Source organism: Apium graveolens, chromosome 10, assembly GCF_009905375.1.
Source record: "Apium graveolens cultivar Ventura chromosome 10, ASM990537v1, whole genome shotgun sequence".
NCBI lineage: Eukaryota > Viridiplantae > Streptophyta > Magnoliopsida > Apiales > Apiaceae > Apium > Apium graveolens.
Genome location: NC_133656.1, coordinates 32,317,920 through 32,336,906, shown reverse-complemented (window position 1 = coordinate 32,336,906; position 18,987 = coordinate 32,317,920). Strand labels below are relative to the sequence as shown.

The 18,987-nt window shown below is 34.9% G+C and overlaps 1 long non-coding RNA gene and 1 other non-coding gene across 2 annotated transcripts; both read left to right on the top strand.

Moving 5' to 3' along the window:
• The first annotated feature begins 807 nt into the window (after positions 1-807).
• LOC141694925 (small nucleolar RNA R71) lies at positions 808-914 on the top strand. The gene has a single exon (XR_012564204.1). It is a non-coding gene; the product is annotated as a small nucleolar RNA R71 (small nucleolar RNA).
• A 5,835-nt stretch (positions 915-6,749) lies between these two features.
• LOC141690389 (uncharacterized) lies at positions 6,750-8,137 on the top strand. The gene is made up of 3 exons (XR_012562757.1): positions 6,750-6,845; positions 7,237-7,341; positions 8,046-8,137. It is a non-coding gene; the product is annotated as an uncharacterized LOC141690389 (long non-coding RNA).
• Positions 8,138-18,987: the final 10,850 nt, after the last annotated feature.

The following is an 18,987-nucleotide window of genomic DNA, read 5'->3' as shown; positions in this document are numbered from 1 at the left end:
TTTACAGACCTCGAAGTGATTGCTTTCAACTGTTCTTTAACTTCCTTCTTTCATGGGTTAGCTTCTGTATCACTAGGAAGAGTTCCGTATGGTCGATTCAGCAGCGCATTAGCAATTTGTCCTATTTGATTCTCCAAAGTTCTGATCGAAACTGCTGGGCTTTTACACATTAGCCTCACTTCCTCCAATTCAGATTTTTCGTTAGTAGACTGACCAACACTTCCATGATATTGTTGTTACATTATCGGTTGCTGAAATTGTTGCCTTGGTGCATACTGTTGTTAAAAAACAGGAAGGTTGAATGGATTGGCTCCACACTACTGATAAGCCTGTTATGGATATTGCATATCACTCTGATTATTGCTTTAGCTGAAATTAGGATGTGTTCAGTTGTTAGGATGATAAGTGGCAGGAACTGGTTGTTGTGGTCTCTGAAAATTACTCATAAACTATGCCGACTCACTAGATATAGCACATTGATCCGTCGCATGTGTACCTGTACAAAGCTTAGAAACACTTGATATTTGATGAACTCCATAGTTAGTCAGAGAATCGACTTTGATAGTCAACGCATTTAGCTGAGAAGCTATAGCCATAGTTGTATCCACCTCCAGAATTCCTGCTACCTTGCCTTGTGGCAGTCTCTGAGTTGTGTTTTGATATTCATTAGCAGCCATCATTTCAATTAGATCATAAGCTTCCTCATAGCTCTTGGCCCATAAGGCTCCACCTGATGCTACATCTAGCATGGGTCTCGACTGTGCTCCCAACCCGTTATAAAAGTAATTGATTACCTTCCAATCATGCATTCCGTGATGATGACACTTCCTAAGAATCTCCTTGTAGCGCTCCCCAGCTTCACATAAAGATTCTCCCAATTGTTGTGCAAATTGAGTAAGAGCATTCTTGATTGTAGCTGTTTTTGCCATAGGGAAGAATTTAGTAAGAAATTTATGAGCAAGATCCTCCCATGTCACAATAGAACCTGCTGGTAGAGAGTGCAACCATCTCTTAGCTTTACACCTCAGATAAAATGGGAAAAGTCTCAGTTTCACAGCATCTTCCGAAACACCATTGAACTTGAAGATGTCGCATATCTCGATGAAATCCCTAATGTGCATATTGGGATCTTCCGTTGGAGCTCCCCTAAACTGGACTGAATTCTGTACCATTTGAATCATGCAAGGCTTTATTTTAAAGGTATTAGCTGCAATGGCTGGTCTAACAATGCTAGACTGAATGTCATTGATTTTGGATGAGAATAATCCTTCAATGCTTTCATTTCTACTGCTAGTTCTCACATTACAATGATCACTTCCGTTTCTACTTCTTTTATTGTGTCCTAAGGAGATTGAGAACGTGTTCGCATACACGTCGCTCGAATACCTGAAACACACAAGCAAAGTAATATTGGTAAGAGAAATAATTCTGAGTCAGTGAACTTTAACAACCACTGATGACAAGCACATAAACTAAATTTAACACCGATCCCCGGCAGTGCCGCCAAAAACTTGTTCGCACAAAAACACGCAAGCGTACGCGGTCACAAGTAGTATAAGATTAAGTATAGTTCGTTCCCACAGAGATTGGTTTAATTCAAAATGTGCACTTATGCAACAATGTATTATTATTATTCACTGCTAAGACAAGTATCAATTTATGTTTGATTTTATAAAATTAATTATGCTAGAATGAATGAACTAAGATATTAAAATCAAGTTACTTATATGAAATAAAACCTGGGATTCCAACTTCATTAAATACTTCATTCAGAGTTTATGCCTTTAATCATAGTTTGTGATGGTTATGATAACTAATCAGACAACACGAAATTGGTACACGCTATCTTTCAATATACATGTACCCTACTACTCAGCATCCACAAATTAGATAGAAGCTGGCAGACACCAATTATGTTTAGACCCTATATATCTATAAGATTTGAAAATGTAACGATTTAAGAGCAAGTTATCCATTGAGATCATATAGGGCAGCGTAAGATGGTTAAAATTACACTACAAATTATGCATGTTAAAACATCAATAAACCTATGCTAGCATGGCAAGTTCTAAACCTCTATATCCACTTTCACATTCAATAGAGATTAACAATACAACATAGATATTAGCTACGCATCCAAGAAGATTAAGCACAACCATACTAGGAAATCAATAATTCATCACACACCAAAAACTTTAGGCAATCAACTACTAAACTCCATAAATAAATCCATTAGAATCCCATGATAACGATTAGATCATAATCGAACGGCTCGTCATCATGGGTTCCAGTGAAAACATGATAGTAAAAAGGTTCTGAATACTACAAGAAAATATTAAAGTATTATGGTTTAGGAAATAAATCCGAAACAAGCATCCAAAGTATCGCCTAATTAGAAGATTACAAGACAACGATGTAGAACTAAATCTTCTTCTTCTTACCTGTCTTGTGTGCTTTTAGTTTCCAGAGTTCTCCCTTTTTCCTCCTTATTTAATTCGTCTCCTTTTCTTTATTTATATGCTTTAGGTTGACTTGGCCGCTTAGAATATCTAAATACTAAAATGAAGATTCTGTCAGCCCGACGTAGCAGGGGCATTCCTAGATCAAGCGCGGGCACGCTCTTCTACTGGAAAAGGGACGCGGGCGTGCCTGGGTCAAGTGCGGGCGCGCCTAGCTACTGGAAAATTTTTGCAGTTTTCTTATTTCTCGCTCTGATCTTCTCGCAAGTGCTCACATTTCATTTCATGATCTCTTATCACCATAAAAGCATATAGAAGTCCATTCCTGCCTCCAAGTAAAGCCCTGCACATACTCAACACAAAATGCATTAAAAACACCACATATTAGAGGTCAAATCATCAACTTAAGCCGATATGAAGTGTTCTAAATGGATATAAAATCCACTTATCAACAAACAACATTGGGGCACCCTACTAGGATACATTTGGCCTAATAACTTCTTTGTCCAACAATTCCTGGAGTTACTGAGCTAATCCCTTCTTTCCTACTAGAGCTATATAGTATGGAGCTCTTGTCTCTGGTTCGGCTCAGGGTACTAAATCAATGGAAACTTCTATCTCACGGTTTAGGGGCAGTTATAGTAATTCATCTGGAAAGAGTTCTAAAAACTCATTTGCCACCAGAACTTCTTCCAACTTTGGTGCTTTCTTCTTAGTATCCACTATATGTGCTAGATATGCCTTATTCTTGTCTTAATAACTCCTTTGCTTGCATGATTGAAAAAACTTCGTATCTTGCTTGTGCCCTTGGAAACTTACCTTAATATTGGCTTCCATAAATATTACTATTTGCTTCTTCTGGAAATCAATCTTTGCCTTATGACGGAACTCCCAATTTATTCCTAAGATTATATTAATTTCTCCTAATTCAAAAGGTATTAAGTCGGTCGAAAAAGAATGTCCTATGATTTCTATAGGGCATCTAGGACAGGACTAATTTACTGGTACTTTATCTTGATTAGACACTTATAATTAAGATTTCATTTAAATATTCCAACATTAGATCCATTATACCCACACAATCCTTTGATAAAAATAATCTGGATACTCCAGAATCAAACAATACTTTAACAAGTATGAAACTAAGAAAGAGTGTACCTGCTACCATATCAGAATCTTGAGCAGTTGACCTTTTTATTTTCTTAAAGGTCCTAGCCTTGAGTATACTAGATGTCGGCCCTTTCGATGTACTACCTCCCATACTAGCTTGAGAAATACTCCTAAAGTTCTTGGCAAGATGTCCTACCTTTCCACAATTATAACAGGTGACTCTTGGATTTTCCATTCTACACTCCCTCACATAGTGTCCTTTCCGTCCGTACTTGAAACATTCAACATTCGCTTTGCACACTCCATCATGCCTTTTACCACATTGCTTATACTCTAATATTGGTGGCCTGACCGAATTTACTCGCACTACGCCATAGATGGCCTATCGCAATGGTTTAATCATGGGTGTTACAAAATTATGTTACCTTAGATATGCTCATCTTAGCCTACTGCAACGTAGCATTTTTAATGTTACCATAGCATTTATAACATGTTACTATAGTTTCAAAATGTTACATACGAGTAACATGTGGAAACTTATGTTACAATAGGGTGTTAATGGATAAAAAAGTAATATTTTACAAATAATTAAATATATATAATTATTTGACTTGAAAATTAATCAATTTTGATAATATAATTAAGTAATAATATTAATATTATCTAAGATAAAGATAATATTTTTTTTAATTTTGTAAACTGTACTAATTAATAATTAATAATTTTTTATTAATAAAAAGTTTGAACACTACTTAAACTTAAAATTTTATTAAAAAATAAAAAAAAATGAAATTAGCCAGCAGTTATTTGGGATGTCATTGGGCTCTCCATAAGTCGGGCTAAAGCAGGCTCAAAGGTTTTGGAGAAGCGGCAGTTTTTTGTAAAGTTTCAAAGTCCTCTCTAAACATCTCTCTCACATAGTCGCTCTCTCACACTCTAAAAATCTCTCTCTCGATCGCCACTCACACACTCTCTCAGCTTTCAATTGAGCCGAATCATCCTAAAGTACTACCTTAAGATTGATGATTTGATTAGCTAGGATTTTATATTAGTAAAATCGAGTTAGGGTTTTTAATTGGAATCGGGGTTTTTAATTGAAATTGGGGGTCGAAGGAGCATCATATTCGTTCACTCTTCACTCTCCTAGTAAGTAGTAACTCTCTCTCTCTCTCTATCTCTTTCTCCCAATTCGTTTCTGTATCTCTCCCCAAGTTATTTCAATTTATTGCAGTTTTGTTTATTTGCTGAAAAAAATAGTTTTTTATTTTCTTTCTGTGTATATATCTATGTTTAAAATTATGTCGTTTAATTGAAATCCAGTTGTTGTTCCGAGTAGCGAGTTGTTGGAATGGCCTAAAAAGGATAAGCGCAGGTTCTTACATGTTGTGTCTCGTGTTGGTGACCTTGTTCACACTATCAAGTATGTGGTTTATTGTTTAATCGGAAGAAAGTATGTCAAATATGTGTTAGTTGTGATGAATTTATTGTTAAATAGTGTTTTATTTGATGTTTACAGGTTTTAAACTGAAGGTTTTGGGATGAAGCTTTTGAGAAAGAGGGATATTCCGGAAGAGAAGTACACAAATGCCTTTCTCGGGTTTGGTCCTGAGGAATCTCTGTTTGTTGTGGAGCTAACTTACAGTATATTTAAACCCTATCATGTTACATGGACTTTAATCTTTTTACTCTATTTTGTTTTGTTACTTAGATGTGATAATTCCGGGTATTTTGTTCGTATTGTTATTTAGCTATGATGATAAATGATACTCTGTATAAGTGACTAGGTTGATTTAACTCCCCTCCTACCCCCCAAGGAATACCTGTACCTTACGGTCATCTAATGTAATTGATAAAATGTAAGATAGTGTTCTTAGGGTAGATTAGGGTTTATCGAAAGTGTAGTAGCTTGCGAGTGTCTTTTTGGGGTAAATTGGTTAATGTATTGTTTAATTTAAATTGCGGTATTTGGTTGATTGTTCTGTGTTAAAAGATTGTGATTTGTACAGAATTAAAATTTACAAAATTAAAATGTACAACCTAGTTATTTTATGTGTTCATGCATTCGGCAGTCCTGTCATTTTTCTGTTGAAGTAATCACCATTAATGAGAATGTACCAAGTAAACTAAAAGATCTATTAAGTTTGAAAGGTAATCACTGCTAGTTAATGTAATTTTCTTATATTACTCCCTGCTTAACCTGGCAAGGTGTCTTCTGCTGCTAGTTTCTAGAATAATAGTGTTCTGATATATACAATTGGTGATGTGGAGCAGAGTCTCGTTAACTAGGTTGTATGAACTAGGTTTGTAAATATAAATGAAGTTTTAAAATTTAGATTGACTGTGATGATTTGTACAGGACGGAAATGAAGTCTTTTTCAGGATCAAATTGAGTACCCAATTGAAAAAACTTATGAGTGCTTATTGTGACCGTGAATTAGTTGACATAAATTCAATTGCCTTTCTCTTTGATGGTCGTCGTCTCCGAGGAGAGTAGAGTCCTGATGAGGTAGCCCTTGGTTTCACTCTGTCTCTTACATGTTTACATGTCTTCCGCACACTATATTGTACTGATAATTTTAAGCTATTTACTTATCATTAACCTAATCTATCTCCATTCGGTATCAATAAATCTTGAGAGCTATGATAAAAATAAAGGATTCTTACCATTTTCTATAGCAGCAATATCCTATCAAACTCCTTTGACTGTATAGGTTTTGCTCATGGCAGTCCTTCTATTACCAGCACACTAGACATTGATATAAGAGAAACAAACTGGTTCATAACTTGATCAAGAGGTAGCAATAACTTCTCTTGTAGATTAATGCAAAACGCTCAATATCATAGTAATTAATGTTCATAGAATGATTGACCTGTAATGTTGCAGCAACATTATATTTTGGAAGCTTCCTGTAGTTAGTAAAAAAAGGTAGTCACCTCATTGAGCTACTTAGAACCAAAGGGTCAAGGAAAAAAAGCAATAATATTTGCAACTCTCATCATATATCTTTCATAAAAAGTTCTTTGGAGTTTCCGGTTACACTAGTAACAGAAACACTATATCTGTCAAATGAACTGTGAGGCGATCTTACGTAACATAAATAGAATTAAAACATGGTCGAAATATGAACCTGTCAATGTCGTCAACTATTGGTATTTTAACATTTTCTTGCTTTTCAGATGTTTGTTGAGGAAGTGATAGAGTGAGCTAAGTTGGATGAGTTGAATGTGCTGAGAAATGCGATGACGTCTTCATAATTTTCAGAAAATGAAGCACAGGTTTATCAAGCTTCTATATTTATTATTTATTTGAATTCAGCTGGTATTCATAATACTTAACACCCCTCCAAACCATGTGAATTTAAATTCCCTTCCTCTCTTGAAATCTTCTTGAAGTTGTGATAAAAAAAAGAGGTGAGCCACTTGTTTTCTTGTTTCTGTGTGTATGCATGCTGCTGGTTTCTGTTTCTTGTACCATGCTCTTATTTATTATACTTAACAACTTGAGGGTATTGAGCTATGTATTGGTTAAAAAAGAACATGGTTCTTGACTAGTTGTTGATAAATATTGGAACTTGTGTGATTTTCCAGCTTTTCACACCCCAGATCTACTTTTAACAGGCTGGTCATTAGTGATCATTATTACACTATTGCTTGTTTTCATGTGCAGGGATTATAAGGAAGAAATATTAGAGTTTTGATTTTGTAGGCATTTTGTTTCAACTGGGTATTTTCTTGAGTTCAAGAATCAAAACTGAAAGCCCATATCCCACAGGTATTTTTGTAGTATGTGTGTGTGTATATATTCTTTGCAGTGTCTGCTAAAAGATTCAATCAAAATAGTGCAGAGTATAATATTTTCTAGGTATTCTTCTAAATAATAATCTGTGTAGTTACTCAAGTTAGTCTTAGCTAGTGTTGTTTAATAGTTTTGCTAATATTGCATATAAAATTATTGTGTAATTTCTTTGTCTAAAGAGGATAATGGAAAGATATGTTACTTAAATTTGCAAGTTTTACATTAGCTGCTAGTACACAGGATAGTCTACTTAGAGAACTTTTGAGGATGCCGTTTGTGTTGAATTATGTGGATTTTTAAATTCTTCTGCAGTTTCGAAGGAAGGTAAAGAAAGCAACTGTAGCCCCAACTGTCATTCCTGACCTAGATTACCGGATACCAGTTATTTTTTTGCTAAATAATACCAGTTGTTTTACTTGGTCTGTGTTAAATGTATTGGATGTTTTTACCAGTTATATGGCTAAATAAGAGTTCTTTTGATTCTTTTTACTTCATTATATGATAGCAAATGATGGATAGAGGTAGGCAATTGTTCTTAATTCTTAATTTTACTTTCAGCTCAAATATATGGCAAACTTAAGTCTACTAAAGTTCAGGATGACATTTAATATCTTTTTATATTGGTTTTTCTAAAAGTTATAGTTTTCATAATAATTTGCTTAATGTTGAAACTTTTGTAGTCCAGTGTGTTCTGTTGGATGGATCTATGACTATGAAGGCAAGAGATGCTACCATCACAAGATTTACCGAGGATCCAAATTGCGAGCTTGAAAGGAGGAGGGGTTGCACTTAATCTCATAGCGGCATCACTATTTTTTACCTATCTTCTTTTGCGTACTCTAAGTGTTATCGTACTAGATTACAAAGGTTTATTTATCGTACTCTAGACTATAGACTATGTACCTTTTTTTTGGATTATGTGGAATTGATGGGGAAATGTGTGAAAACGGAAGTAGTATTTGGTGGGGGTTGTGATAACCTATTTGAAGTTTGGTGGTTTGAATTGTTTATTTGTTGACTTGTAAGAAAAACAGGTTTATGGCATGTTCAATTTATAAACAAATTTTGTCGATTTTTTTTTGAGAAATATGTTATATTACATACTTCAATGTGACAAACAAACTAGTATAATATAATAAAAATCATTATAAAACTGTTACAGTAAGGAAAAATGTTATAATGATTTTGTGGCCCACATGTAGGGCCCTCGTGTGGGGCCCACATGTGGGCCCCATTTTTTGTGAAAATTCTAAATCCAAAGGTAACATACATATTGTGATACTATAGACATAGATTGATGTTACCTTTGACAGCTATTGTAACACAAATGTGAATGTTACACCAGGGCAAGAGTAATGTTACCTTAGGGGCCAAAGGTAACTCGAAAAAAAGTAACTTAATTTTTATGTTACCTTAGGGCTTATTCTGGCTGTGGTAACACTTTTTTGGGCCTGTTGTAACATTTTCTTGGTGTTGCTGTAGGCCATTTATGGTGTAGTGTCGATTAGAACTTGTTGAGGTGTTACTAAACTTGTTATGAAAAAGGTTTTGTCTTTTAAATCCCCAATCTCTATTCCTTCCAAACTTTTTCTGAAACTTCAGAGTAGATCCCCTTTGATTTTGTTTTTCTTCCATGACACCAAATTTTCACTTCTTATTTCCCTTTTTCCCCGAAGGTTAGTTTCTGGGAGAATTTAAAATTAACGGTATGGTTCATTCCTTGATGTTGCTGCTATAATAATAGTTGTTGCTGCTGAATCTGTTAGATTAACTGCTGTTGTTGTTGCTGCTTCTGGTGAAACAAATATAGAATTTCATTTATAGTTGGACCCTCATCAAAACTACTTCTATTTCTATTAGAATGGGTAGCTTTCTTGGGTGGCATTTTCCTGAAATATAGCGGTGGATTTATTCAAAAACATAACGAGAACGCATGAGAGAAAATATCACCGTTTAAACGGTGCACCCGTTTCAGGAAAATGCTGCCTAATCAAAATACCCATGTCTTTATTTGTCAGGGTCCATTTATAAAGATATCTAGTTTAACAACATTCGCAACAATAGAAGCAATGGTAGTAGCAGAATCAACAATAGTGCAGAAAAACTGGAACATAAAGATACTAAACATCATATTATAACTTCTCAATACAACGACTAAACTAATTTGATACACAAAAAAATTGGGTTGGCTATATTTTCCACAAGATATATAGGCAAACTAGTAAGCTGAGTCAAACTTAAGGAATTCTGGATCCTATTGGCACCTTAGTCCATGTTTCAACCAACCACTCCTCCAAAGGCGGTTTCCTATTATCTCCAAGTGACTTGCTAACCACTGAATTAACCTTTCTAAGGCTGTAATCTTCCCCATTGACTCCTGAATCCTCTATGCTGCCATTATTCGGAACTAGAATTCGGATATAAAACTTTTATTCCTCCTGACAGTCAACTTTTGTTTACTTTCAATAACTAGGACTGTTTAACTATAGAGGTTATTGATGAATTCATTGCCATAGAATATCTAATGAAATATCAAAATCAAGGAATCAATTATAAAGAAAGGAAAGGTGAAGAAGATATAGATATGACTGAGAGCAACCATACAAGTACATAAGATGGCCAGTCTTAGTACCATATATTTTACAACACATAATTCGGTGGCGTCCCACCTGAACTTTTTTTCACACAGACAAATAGTCAAATCATATGCATTGTCTGCCCCAATCAACCGATAGAATTACCGAGGAAAGAAACAATGTTTCAATAGAAAATTAATGGATAGGGAGGGGAAATCTGGTTTATGATAAAATCAACATAGACTCGGGTTAACTTACTTCGAGTTTGTTCTTCTTACAGGAAAACAAGCAACTTATTAGGCGATAGACAATCATTTTGGGAAACAAGACGTGCTCAAGAAATGCGTATAAGGTTTCAAGATATAACAACAATACTGATCCACATACTCCACAAAACTTGGTTGTAATAGAAGCCACCGACTACCATCATAACATACTATCTGAACTCGCCGAGGTCGCACCCTCGGTTCAGCAACATCGATAGGCATGGAATAAATGATAGGTGGGGATGGCACTGGTGTCTCTCCAATCAAAACATCAAGGGTCCTCACAAAAATCTGAACTCTCATGATTAGACTCGTTCTCTCGAGAGGGAGAAGTAGAAAACTCTATCGGACATTTCCAATAACACATATATATGAGGGAGACATACTAAAAGCTAGGGCATTTCCAGCCAACCCTCAACAGACGCCAAGGTTACGCCTTCGAAACCCTCGACTGAATTCTTAGACTCGCTCCTCTATATAAGTTGTTGTCTCACACCTTTATATAAACTTTTCTACACTCTTTTGACTCTACTCCTAACCTAAATCAGGGACTCAAACCTGTAGCTCTGATACTAACCTGTAACGGCCTTAACCCCGGGGTCAGGAGTTGACATCACAAACCACAATAACAACAAACATAATATAATCCAACTCAATATTAATACATAAAAACAACCTCCTTCTTCCCTAAATCCTTACCAGGTTTAAGTATGACTTAGGCTACAACTATTACAAAACAAAACTATTTAACAAATCTGACACACTAACTTATTACAGCAACTCAACAGACCACATCTGGTCTGACATAAATACCTTAAAGGAGCCTGCCACGGGAGGAACTGGAACTACAACAGAAAGGTCTCCTAGGCATCTGCAATATATATATACAAAACATTTTGCAAGGGTGAGCAATCAATTGCTCAGCAGTACCCATATATGAATAACAAGTAAACAATTTAGGTTAAATAGTCATAGGAACATAAATGAAACAACTCGAATTTTAAGACTTTGTAAAACGCTTAACGAATAGTAACCCTGATAAATGGAGAAAACATTTTAGCCCACACTATGTTGTGCATGGGGAATTGAATTTCTGAGTCGATAACATGATTATACGTACCAAATGAGTGTATGTAAACGCTATTAGTTTTCGAAGATAACGAACTTTGAAAAGCGACCGTATTTATGAACCATCAAGGATTACGAGAATTACATTATAATTAAAAATTTAAAATCCTACAAATTCAAATCCTAGTACGATACTTCAAAACATAAAGAATGTATAAGAAAGGATTTACACCGCGAACCGTTTACGAGAGTTTATTATGAAAACGAATAAGCGACCGAGCGAACGCGTAAACGAATAAATAAACGTATTTAACCAAGATAACTATACAAGCCAACTAGAGTAAGAAACTAACCATGGTTAAGTAAACAAATAGTAACCTTGCTTAATAGGAATGATAACCTAACAGCTAGCAAATAGTGAACAAGTACCTAAACTAAGTAGAATAGCTTGGAACCTAGGATGGCTAGCAAAGATTTTTCTTGATTTACTAGTACTAGGATACATAAAAAATCATATCTCACAATCTTTCATAAGAAGCATGTCATTCCCAAACAATGCAACAAGAATTACAGAAGTGGGGGTTGAATGTAATTCTAATTTCTTTTTCTGATTTTGAAACTGTTCTTACTTAATAATATAACTGTGCAGATTTTTCTATATTGCGGAATGATAAAGATATGAAAATAAAATACAAAGAAATAAAACACAAGGATTTCAAATTTTTTGGTGGATTTCAAGTTATCCACCAGAGATATATATATATATATATATTAAGATGAGAACTCTGTGATGCTTGAATAACACACAGCTGCTTACAAGTGAACTTCTTAGGTCACACAACACTGTAGAAGGGGGTTGAATACAATGTAAAATACAATAAAATCGATTTGAAGCACCAGTAACAAAAAAATAGATATATTCGATATAATAAACTATGTTACAATGGAACTGTTCTCTCTCAGTGATGAACAAATATCTTGAGAGCTGCTAGGTTACAATTGTATGATCTTCTCGATGATCGTAACTCTTATAGAGTAAACCTATGTCTGTGTTTATATAGACACACAGTTACAAGATAACTTCTAGTTGATATGGAATATAATTCTGTCTCCCAAAATATATCAACTAGATATCTTATATAATTCTTCTAGTCCTCTAACTCTTTCCATGCATACCTTCTTCTTGTATTAGTCTAGATCTTCTTTCCTGTAATCAGCTTCCTTCCTTAACTGTTAGTCCTACAGTACTTAAGTTCTGATATCCATCTTCTGATATTATCTTCTGATAATCTAAGTCCTGATATCCTTAAGTCCTGACTTCCAGTAAGTCGTGATTCTAGTAAGAACTGATATTTCCTGTTAGTTAAGATCTGAAAACTAAACATGAAACATATTAGACATGACATCTCAAATATATCCAACAATCTCCCCCTACTTGTAAATTATGCAAGAATGTACAAGTTAATAGATTTGATGATGTCAAAAACATTTAAGTTCAAATGTAATAAGAGTTTTTAAGACTATTAATAACAACTTACAAAACATCCAGCTTTACCAACATCACTGAATCAATCTGAATCCATAATGATTCTTAACAAAATTATTTATCAGATTATTTTCATCTTTCTTCAGAACTTCAGCCAACTGTGCTTTGACCTGCATCAGTTCTTCTTCTTTACTATCACCAATTTGATAAATGGCTATTCTGAGAGCTTGAATGGATGTTCTTTCAAGTCCTTCACCAAGTCTCATAACCTTAGGATGTGAAGAGTTTTCATTATAACATAAGCATCTTCCTTTCAGAATAACTTCCACCTTAGCAAAATTCTTCAGCATAGGAATTTCTCTTCCATCACCTTCAGTAATCATTGGACTATAATGAGAAGTCTTTGTACCAGAGATTCTGAATAGATCTCTTATAGCCTTCAAAATGTATTTTGACCATCTTCTTATAACATCAGATTTTACTTCCAGAAGATAATGAATATGTTGAAGTTCTCTGATAGACTTCTTTAATACATCAGTGTCAGCTAATCTAGAAGTCCTTCCATCATTGAGAAATAAGATCAATTTCTCTTTTAGATTCTCCTTATCATGAGCATCTATCACAACTTGAGCAGACAACACCTTGTCAAGGTGCCTTTGTTTGATTTGTTCATATGGGTTTGTCTATCAATATGAAAGGATCTCTTAGAGTAACTTCTACTCCAGTTTGAATCTTCTCTTTGTCAGAACCAAATCCAGCTCTATCTCTAGGTTGCTTGGCTTTCAACCCAAATGTAGCAAGTTGATTAATCATGAGATTGGATTTTGGTTCAAGTGGAGTAGCTTTCTTCCATAACAGCTTCTTCTTATCAGCAATTGTCATTTTATCCAAATCAACTTGAGCAATGTCAGTAGTTGATGTCTTAATAGCTTGATCAGAATTTGATGTTTCTTCTGTACCTTCCTGTCCTTTATTCTGAATAACAGCTTGGGCAGTGTCAGAAGTTGTTTTAGAATCCTTAATTATCTTTCTTCTTTTCAGAATTTGAACAGTTTAATCTTCAACAAGATTATCATCAGTTACTTGAACCAATTTACACACTGGTTTCATCAGATCTTGAGAAGTTTTCAAGTCCAGTGACTTGGTTGGTTCATAAATTTTTCTTTTCTCTTTGTCTTTGGGATCACTCTCAGTCTGTGATATAGTCTTGAATTTTGAAGTTTCAGAATTTGACTTTTCCTTGATCATAATGCCTTTTTCCTTATTGTATCAGAAGCTTTAGACTTAGGATTTGTCTTCTCAGCAGCAAATCTAGCTTCTTCCTCCTTGAGAGTTTCTAAATCCATTCTTGGATTGTGTTTCAGAAATAATCTTCTTGCTATCTCCTCATCAAGTGTTTGGATTTTAGGATCTTTGTAATAAACAGTAGTCTGCTTCCCCTTTAACTTCAGAGTTTGTAAGAACTTCTGAGAGTCTTCAGATCCTAACTGAATCAGAATATCAGAACTTGTCATCAGACTTTGCTTATCACCACTTGACTTCAATCTTTGAGCATTCACAGCATCAGAACTTAACTTGTTCTGAATAGAAGATTTTCCCTGAACTTTTCTTTGACCTCTGCTCTTTTCAGAGTTTCCCTGGTCATCACCTTTATCATCCTTTTTCTTCAGTTCTTGAGTAGGTGAGCATTTGGACTTAAATACCTTCTCCCCCTTTTTGGCATCATCAGGAAGTAAGAGAGAAAGAAGAAGTTCAACTGAAGATTGGATTTCATCCAATTGAGCTTTCTGAGAAGCTTGATTAGCCAGAACCTCAGCAAGTTGGGCCTGTTGCTTCTCTTGAGTTTTCTCAATGGTTGCAACTTTTTCAGAAATAGGTCTGATATACCAGTTATTGTCAAGCTTGATCTGTAGATCTAGCTTATCATCTTTTTCTCTGAGTGTATCAACCTTTTCATGAGTAGCAGTATGTAGACCTTGAAGATGTTTTGTAGACAGAACTGTGGTCTTGCATTGTGTCTTGAAATCAGCATTTGTGAGCAACTCATCAGCTTTTGCAATATGCTCTGTCAGAACTTTAGAACATGGAATATAATCTGATTCATTCCACTTCTTGGTCCACTCAACACCTCTATGAGTATCCTCCCAAGGAATAGTTGCTTCCTTTTCAACAAATTTCTTCACCAATTCTTCCTTACCCAGAGTAGGTACTGGAGTCTCAACAGAAACACTGTACATCAAAACTTGAAGAAGGTTCTGTTATGATAGCTCAACAGTGTGTGAAGTAACTGGAGATTCAGGAATAACATCATCTAAATTCTGATCAGCAGAATTTATCTCCAGAGCTGGTGTCTTTGATGTAGATGAAGCTTCCAGATAAAGAACTTCAGGTATATTCAAATTATTAATATCTTATCAGTTTGTTCTTTAGCATCATCTGTAGCTTTAATAGGAGAGACAGGAGGGGTAACTACTGTGTCAATAGCAGTGTCTTTGGTTTGAGCTGGAAGGGCTTCAATGATAATTGGTTCTTGTGAGATCAGAGATTCCTGATCCCCTTCTACGGCTTCTTCAGTATCTTCTGATATAGCCTTAGCCAAATACCTCATTGCCTTCATTTTCTTCAATCTCCTTGCCAATGAAGGAGTTGCTTCAGCAACATCAGAATTTACAGATTTCCTTTTCAAAGTATCAGAACTTTGAGCTGCTTTCTCTTTCTGAGAAGTAACATTCTCAGCTTCAATTATCACAGGTTCAGATGCATGGATTTGTGCTTTAATTATTTCCTCAAATCATCAAAATTTATTATTGACCATTATTGAATCAAAACATTCATCACACGATAAAGTTAAAAATCGATGAAGTAAAGATGCACAGTCACATAATTTGAGAAACAAAGACCAAATCTTGCAATTTAAAGGAAATTTCATTAATATATCAGATGAGTACATTTCATGAAATTTATCAATTACATGCAAAAATTACAAGATAGTCCTATTCTAAGATTCTTAACATCAACAGCCTTAGTCATAGTCTAAGAAGACCTATCAACTAGGTCCTTCTGCTGCTGACGAAGAGCACTGCAAGACGGATGATCCGTTCTTGCTGACGGAAAGGTTCTCTCATTTCCTCTTCCAACCGATCAAGATGGAGGTGGTATTCCATCGAAAAGAACAAGAGGTCTATATGAACCTCTTGTGGAACTGAGTTCCAGAGATCTTCAGGAATGGCGGTGACATGCCATTCCTGTTGTAAATCATCACAACTCAACTCGATGTGGAAAGTTTCATAGTTTAGGAACAAGTTGAAACAAACCATTTTTGTTGACGAGAATAAAAAGAGAGTGTGTTTGTGAGAAAATGAAAGATGTTTTGGCTGGAATGAATAGTCAGTTTAAATAGCCAATAGAATACTAAGGGACGCGAGGACTAGTTAACAATTACAAGTAAAAATAATGATCCCTCGACTCCCTAGACTGATGTGTAATAATAACAGTCAGTAAAAGATCTAAAGCAAGAGTTAATGGGCATGGTAAATAATTAACAATTAATGGGCACATGCAGTTTTTCAAGACATACACGTTAACCATTAACCCATAATTATTATGACTGTTTTTATTTCACCCAAATTTATTCTGATTTAAATATGACTGTTTCAGATTTTGCCACAAATAATTCAAGTAAAGAAAACTGCCACGTAAGCATCAAAGATTCCATCAGGATTTAATATCAAAAATTAACTTATATCAGATTTTAATAGTCATCAGAACATGGCTTCTGTACTAAAAAAATGAATATCTTTTTCTGTGATTCTTCATACAAATACTGACTTGTTTTCTTCAGAGTTTAATCATCAGAACTTCCATCATAACTTGTCCCCAGAATTTATGCAAATGACACTTAATTGTTTGTCAAAAACAACTTAATCACCATAGTAATTTTCATCATTCATATGGAGTGAAAGTGTGTGCATTCAGCAAAATATCAGATAAAGATTAAAGTCTGATCAACATCAGTACATCTTAGAAATAAGGCATAACTCAGAAAAATACTTAAAATCTGTCATCAGTCATGATGTCTACTATAGAACAAATTTATGCATGAGTCCACCTCAACTGTTTGTGCTCATTTTATGCATCTTTTGAAATTCCTTTTTACAATGGCTTCTCAGTGTAAGTTAGTCATGACTTCTTATCAGAATTTATGCTGTTTTCAGAGTATTTCTCTAGTAATCATAGAGTGTGAAAAGTCACCAAGAATTTTGTTTGCTTTTCTAATGCATATTACTTAATACCAGCAATGCACTTGGGTCTTCCCTTTCATATTTTTACTCTAGATCTCAAAGGAGTACCTGACTTTTATTCTTTTCTTTTCTTTTCTTTTGATAAGTGAGGCTTATCAGCACTTAGTTCATTCTTAAGATTTACTGACATCAAAATTTGATAGATAAGAAACAAGAATCTAGTTTGTGACTTAGTAATAAGATATACAAAGTAAACTTGACTAAGCTCAATATCAGAATCTGCTTGTGTTAATGAGTTTCCACATAAACAACTAATCCAAACATTGGATTTCTAGTATGTTAAAGACTACTAGGTCAGCATCTAGCACAGTTATCCCCATTGGATTGAATAGCCACGGAACATTCAAAAAACTTATCAGAGTATATAAATCCACATTAGATAACAATCAGCATTTATTGAATTTTCAAATTAAGCTCAGATTACATATATATAATACAATATGTAAACACTGATAATAAAGTCTGATGCATGAGAACAAAAACTAAGCAGATTTAGAGAAAGAACCTGAAACCATTCCAAGTTTATTTACCAATCTTATAAAAGTAGCTTCACATAGTGGTTTTATAAAGATATCTGCTAGTTGTTGATCTGTTGGAACAAAATGCAATTCCACTGTACCTTCATCCACATGTTCCCTTATGAAATGGTACCTAATGCAGATGTGCTTTGTCATTGAGTATTGAACTGGATTACCTGTCATAGCAATAGCACTTTGATTATCACAGTAAATAGGGATTTTAGAAAATTATAACCCATAATCCAGTAACTAATTCTTCATCCAAAGAATCTGTGCACAACAACTTCCTGCAGTAATATATTCTGCTTCTGCAGTTGATGTGGAAATTGACTTTTGTTTCTTGCTAAACCAATAAACCAATCTGCCTCCAAGAAATTGGCAGCTCCCACTAGTTCTTTTCCTGTCTATTTTGCATCCTACAAAATCTGCATCTGAGTAACCAATTAGCTTAAAATCTGATTCCCTAGGATACCACAAACTTAGAGCAGCTGTACCCTTAAGGTACTTGAAAATTCTTTTCACAGTTAATAAGTGAGGTTCTCTTGGATCAACCTGAAATCTTGCACAAAGACAGGTAGCATATATGATATCAGGTCTACTTGCAGTTAGATAGAGTAAGGAGCCAATCATACCTCTTTAGTTAGTAATATCTACTGATTTACCAGTATCCTTATCTAATTTGGTTGCAGTGGCTATGGGAGTGGATGCAGTTGAACAATCTTGCATTCCAAATTTCTTCAGTAAACTTCTGGTATACTTGGTTTGACAGATAAAAGTGCCTTCTTCGGTTTGCTTGACTTGAAGGCCCAGAAAATAACTGAGTTCTCCCATCATACTCATTTGATATCTTGACTGCATTAGCTTTGCAAACTTCTCACACGGTTTGGAATTAGTAGAACCAAATATGATATCATCAACATATATCTATACCAAAAGTAAATCCTTTCCATGGTTGAGGTAGAATAAAGTCTTGTCAATTATGCCTCTGTGAAATCCATTTTCCAAAAGGAATTGAGCTAAAGTCTCATACCATGCTCTTGGAGCTTGCTTAAGACCATAAAGTGCTTTGTCAAGCCTGTAGACATGATTGGGAAATTTAGGATCTACAAAGCCTGAAGATTGTTCAACATATACCACTTCTTCCAATTCTCCATTGAGAAAAGCACTTTATACATCCATTTGAAAAACTATAAACTTCTTGTGAGCAGCATAAGACAAAAAGATCCTTATGCCTTCTAATCTAGCAACTGGTGCAAATGTTTCATCATAATCAATACCCTCCTGTTGAGAGTAGCCTTTAGCAACCAGTTTTGCTTTATTCCTTGTAATTATGCCATCACTGTCAGTTTTGTTTCTGAACACCCATTTTGTGCCAACAACTGATCTGTTCTTTGGTCTTGGCACTAG